We start from the raw sequence: 6557 nt of genomic DNA, 5'->3' as shown, positions 1-6557 counted from the left end.
TAAAATAGTGTAAAAAATTACAGTTTTGTTAATTTCATATCAGAAAGGGGAAAAAGGATAATAAATATTTAACTTACTTTATCCTTGTTTGTGTGTTCTCAGGATACAGATAAAGCCGGTAGACTTTTTATAGAACAGAGGTGCTCCTCTCATAACATGTGACTAAAATGCTCCATGCAATGAGTCCTTCAACCACACATAATAGGCCTATTGTTCACTTTTTCTTTTTTAAATTTCCAGTGTCCTCATTAATTACCCCAAAGCAAACACTTCAGGTTTAAAAGAATGTTTTGTTTCTTCTGCAGGATCACAGTGTATTTCAAATGTGACTTTTTAGCAATGATTTATACATTATGTTATCAGTGTTGTGTTATCATATATGTTCCAGTCCCATTTGTTGGTTTATCCAACAAAGACCTCAAATGTCGAATGCTTGTACTGAAAATGAAAAGTGAAATAGTCAGCTAGATCCTTTTTCATAAGATTAGCATCAGATCATTATGATATCATAAGCAGTACATTCCAGTGCAGTGACTCCACAATGATACACTCAAGCTGATAATCATTAAAGCAGCACTATGTAACTTTTGGCGCTCTAGCGGTTAATAAACAGAACTGCACACATCCCGCGGAAGAACATTCCAACCGGAGCTACTTCTCTAAGTTTATGTCAATGGCGATTCACGCAGGTATGTGTTACTCCGCAGCGGTGACGACCCGACCAGGCTACAATAGTCCAAATATAAGTACTTATTATAAGTGTACCGTAGTGATTCGGAATAAGACAAAAAAACGCGGTTTGGAAGATTAATTCATGATGTACTCGCTCATTATATACATTTTGCAAATTTTGAACACAGAAAAAGTTACATAGTGCTGCTTTAAAAAGACAAATATAGCAAAGAATACTTTAAACCAATTGTTGTATTTTAGATAAACCTAACCATGCATGATTTAGACCTTTGTGATTTAGTTCTTAGGAAGGCAAACAGTAATTTAAGACAAACATGCATTGATAAACCTGTGCTTAATTTAACCTTTAAATACAGAAGTGAACTGTAGAAGCTAGTGAACCATAAAACTGAGTATCTAAGAAATTGAAGAAATTAAAGACTTTTTACACCTATAAATCAGAAACTGTTTCAGTGTTAACTCGTAGGTTATAGTGACAACCTTATAAGGAACTTAAGTTCTAACTTGTTTGTCTCCCATCAAACACAAATATGTTAGCTAGGCCTGCATGTCCAGTTTTCATTTCAAAGAAAAGGGTATGATTTCTTTGCATGTCAGATGTTTTTTAAATGTATTTGGCCACCATCAGAACAATCAAAGTGTGAAACTCTTCTGATTTGTATCTTCATTTCGTCATTCACTTGTCTTTCAATCCAGCTTTACCACGCCTGTATAGTTTTCAGGTGAACATGAAGACAATGACAATGATTAGCTGACTCAGGCGCTGTTTCTCAACACATTTTACATACAATGATGGCAAATATGATCTGAGGCTGAGAATATGCATACTCTATAGCACTCATTTCCAGGAAAAAAAAAGAACAAGGATTGAAATGTAGAATACGTAAGTCAACTTATATCGTGTTTGGTCTCTTTCTGTATCGCGTATCTTGTCAGTGTCTGCGCTTGCTTGGCCATTTGTTGTGAAAAAATAAGGAAAGTGTGTTCAAGCGCCAGCAGAAAACAGTGTAAAGAAATACTCTTTGAGAGAAGCAGTCTTTATCAGCGGAAGTTAAAAGCAGCTCGTAAGTGTATTTACTTGTCTCATTAGTGTTTAGTGCAGTTGTCGTTGCCAGGAAACGCTTGTTTTGTTTACTGTGTGGAGACATGCTGATATCGCGTTTGGTCTCGTTCTGTATCGCGTATCTTGTCAGTGTCTGCGCTTGCTTGGCCATTTGTTGTGAAAAAATAAGGAAAGTGTGTTCAAGCGCCAGCAGAAAACAGTGTAAAGAAATACTCTTTGAGAGAAGCAGTCTTTATCAGCGGAAGTTAAAAGCAGCTCGTAAGTGTATTTACTTGTCTCATTAGTGTTTAGTGCACGCTTTGGATAAAAGCGTCTGCTAAATGACTAAATAAATAAACTGCGGGCTTTACTGAACTAGACAGTTCTGGGAAACCAGAAATATCTTATTAAACACTTGATGGAGATAATTAATGTATTCAGTCACATTTATGCATCAAAACAAATTTACTATCACAAAGAAAAAATGAGAGGAAAGACCAATAAAAATTTAAAAGATCAATAAGTATCTGAAAAACACTGATACAAACCAACTACAATGAGAAATTTACATTCAAAATTACAAGAGAATTAAAATGTTTACCAAAGAAAAAAATGACAATAATAAAGGGGAAAAGGGAAAAAATCACACACACACACACACACACACACACAATAAACAACAGTCACCACTATAATTAGCCTAAGTCAACAGACTCAAATTTAATACACAAACATAATTTAAATGACCGAAGCTTGCTTGTACTTAACATAAGACAAAACTACAACAAAAATTATTCTGATTGGATCAGTCAGAAGAATGGTTTCATTTAACGTAACTCTGAACACTCATATATTGTAAATGTATTATTTATAGTAAACTAAAATAGAAGTAAAATAAAACAAAATCCCACTCATAGATGTACAAATATCTGCTGTTATAACTTAAATGCATATAACAGTAGTGTGTGTTAGAATAATATGTATCATCTTTGCTCAGAGACCACACTTGCATCAATTCAGATGTGTGGCTCCACAGTTGCATAACAATTGTATGAAAAATAATGCAAAAACGAATTAAAGGTGTCAGAAATATGAAATATGATAACATGATTGCTTTTAAATTATATGACCACCAATAATAGCTCTTTAGTTGGATATTGCGCACGCGCACACACACACACACACACACACACACACACACACACACACACACACACACACACACACACAAGAGACTGCCATCTGGTGGAAGACATGATGGATGTCATATTATCCACTACATTAAAAAGGACTGAATACAAATAAGTGAATAAAGACACTACTGTGTATATATATATATATATATATATATATGTGTGTGTGTGTGTGTGGTGTCTGAGAGGGCTGTGAAGCATATAAACTTCTTATCGTGATACATTAATGAGAAGGAATAAGTGCACTAGATAATCCACTACTCACCAAAATGCCTGACACCCAAAGTGGTGCATATATTTGGCCATTCAGAAAGTGCTGTGTATTCTGACAATATCAAATATTTTTTCAAGCAACAAATTAATTGATAATGTATCATGTCTGCCTGTCAACCAATTATTTCTCCTTATATTTTTCTTTATGTGGTGCCTTTGATTTCACAGGGCAGGATAGTTGCTAGAGAAATACCTGTCACTGGGGAATGTACAAAAATAAAATATCAATTGTATTTTAGAGGTTTTTTTAATTACATGATACTGATGTCAAAATATTACTAATTACTGTACATTAGTAATGACTAAGAGCTAATGTACAGAAAAAAAAACAATACAGAAAATAAATACAAATGAATGACAAAATGACAAAACAAGCATACCACACCATAAAACAGAGCAACATAGACACAGAGCTAATTTTCACTTTACATAATTGTCTTGCAAAGCTGATTATTTGATTCATTACTAATTTGATTGATTATGATGTACACTAAAGATAATCACAAATATTAAAATAAACAAGGATTCTTTCTATTCTTGCTGCTCTAAACTGCTAGTGAAATAATTTCAGATGGTCTAGAAATGAGGTTTATTTGGTGTCTCTCTTTCTGAAAGTGAGGTGATTAATAGAAATACCATGATTAACAACAAACTTATTCCATTGTTTTCATGTTAAAACATGCAAAGAAACCCTTTCAATTATACATCAGACTGTATAACATCATCAACTTCCAACCCACTAGCAATCACACTTCTAGCTCTATTAGCTCTTCTAGTTGTTGTAGTTCTTCTGGTGTTTCTAGCTCATTTAGCTCGTCTGGATCTTCTGGCTCTTCTAGCTCTTCTGTCTCTTCTTGCTCTTCCGTCTCTTCCATCTCTTCTTGCTCTTCCGTCTCTTCCATCTCTTCTTGCTCTTCCGGCTCTTCCGTCTCTTCTTGCTCTTCCGTCTCTTCCATCTCTTCTTGCTCTTCCGGCTCTTCCGTCTCTTCTTGCTCTTCCGTCTCTTCCATCTCTTCTTGCTCTTCCGGCTCTTCCGTCTCTTCTTGCTCTTCCGTCTCTTCCATCTCTTCTTGCTCTTCCGGCTCTTCCGTCTCTTCTTGCTCTTCCGTCTCTTCTTGCTCTTCCGTCTCTTCTTGCTCTTCCGTCTCTTCTTGCTCTTCCGGCTCTTCTTGCTCTTCTGGCTCTTCGTGCTCTTCTGGATCTTCCAAACCTTTGGCATCATGCTTCTGTTCTGCCTGTATTTTGCTTAGATACCCTCGAACAGCTTTAGCTGCCTGGATTACTTTATCTGCACCATTACCTGCAAAATATCCATCCATTTCTATCTCCTGTGCCTCCTTTTCTGACTTTAAAAGTTTCCTTAACAAAGTAATAACAAAGTAATAAATACCACATGCATTAGTCCTGTCTCTTTCATATTCTTCTCCACATCTATTAGTGATTTTAAGCTCTCTGTGTGTATAAGCACTAATTGCCCACGTCCTTGGATTTCTATGACAATGTTTATTGAAGTGTAATAATTGGGTTTTTGTTTGCAAACACAGCAGAGAAACCCTCGCGTAGTTTTACTTGTCTTATCAAAACAGGAGATTCCATGTTCATTTGTTTAGATTTTGTATTAGTGAAACGTTCAGGAAGAGTGTCACGTCCATTAGGTAGAAGCACACAGAAGTTAGGCTCTGGGTAGTAAGTGCCCAGAGGAAAGTGCTTAGCTGTTATTATGCGCACTTCTCGGTCATGTTCACTCTTTATTCTAAACTTACTGTCTTCAGGGAACAGAAAACCAGTTGACATCACTGTTGGGTTGTTGTGCTCTATGATTATATCTATGAACGAACTCAACACCTCATTAAAATCAACCGTGTCTGCGTCAAAAAAGCAGAAGTAGATTGGAACTTCAGGGTTGTTCTCCCTGAAGTTTCGTACTAATTCCTTGGTGTGCTCAGATCGTTTATTTTTTTCTCTTACTAGTCGATATGGCATTTTGTACTTCTCTGGCCATTTAAAGCCCCATTTCTTAAAAGGGATTTCACTTTCAACAGTTTTTCTCAATTCAGTTTTTACAATTTCTTCATCTGATTCTTTTCCATTAAGGCCAAAAACGACAGCAATATCCTCATAACGGAACCTGTCCTCTTCCCTGAAAGCTTGACTTTTCAGAAGATCAAGAAACTTCTTACAATGTGATTCAGCATTTGTGCTCATTTCAGGTGTCACTCCCACTGCAACATTGATCAAAAATTTGACTCTGATATCTTTTCTGTCAGATGAGTCCTAGAAAGAGATAAACAGTTTACACAACCTTTATTCAACTATAGCCCCTGATCCCCATCCAAAATTTTACAGCACTTAATATCTGTATAATAATACTACTAATAATAAGAATCTAGGTTGATTTAGATGTTTATAAGTTTCGTTTTAATCAATCAACAATCAATCAACATCACCTCATACTAATAAATTCTGTAAAAGTATTGTTCGTTAAATAAAATATTACATGAATGTTAACTAGAAGAAGCTTACTCTAAGTAATATAGGTTTGGGGCGAAATAAGAGTGAGTAAATCATGGCACAATTAAAATTTTTAAGTGAACTGTTCCATGTAATTTACTAGAAGAATGTATAGTCATCTACCAAGCAGTATGCATTGTTCTACCATTACCTTAATGCTGAGTTTACTGATCTCAGTTTCAAGCTGGTCAAGGCTGGAATTTCTTGGCTCCCTTTTTCCCTCCTCATTCTCCATCCCAGATTGTTTCTCGATAGCAGAGCATTCTGCTTTCTCCTCTTTGTGCGAATGGTTGTCAGACGTTGACATTTTAGTCTGAGAAAAGTCTGGAAATTTTAGAAATACATATTAGGTTTAAAAAAAATATTTTTTTCAGATATTCTCAAATTATTAAACACCTTCAATATCAAATATTATATGAATTATGAAGTAGAAAACTATAATTCAGAATGCAGCGGCACGACTGGTCTTCAACGAGCCCAAAAGAGCTCATGTTACGCCTCTCTTTATCTCCTTGCACTGGCAACCGGTTGCGGCTCGCATCAAGTTCAAGACATTGATGCTTGCATATAGAACAGCTTCAGGCTCAGCACCTGCCTACTTCCACTCACTACTACGAATCTACATCCCCTCCAGAAGTCTGAGATCCACTAGTGAGAGACGCCTCGTGTTACCATCACAGAGAGGCACAAAATCACTTTCCAGGACATTCTCGTTCAACCATTCTGGGCTGGATGAATCATCTTCCCACCCCTATCCGGAATGATGAATCACTGACAATTTTCAAGCGACAGCTGAAAACTCATCTCTTTCGACGCTACTTGACTTCATCCTAAATTAAAAACAA

This window comes from Sinocyclocheilus anshuiensis, unplaced genomic scaffold (assembly GCF_001515605.1).
Source record: "Sinocyclocheilus anshuiensis isolate Anshui unplaced genomic scaffold, SAMN03320099.WGS_v1.1 scaffold1016, whole genome shotgun sequence".
NCBI classification, from domain to species: Eukaryota; Metazoa; Chordata; class Actinopteri; order Cypriniformes; family Cyprinidae; genus Sinocyclocheilus; species Sinocyclocheilus anshuiensis.
Note: the sequence above shows the minus strand (reverse complement) of the source record.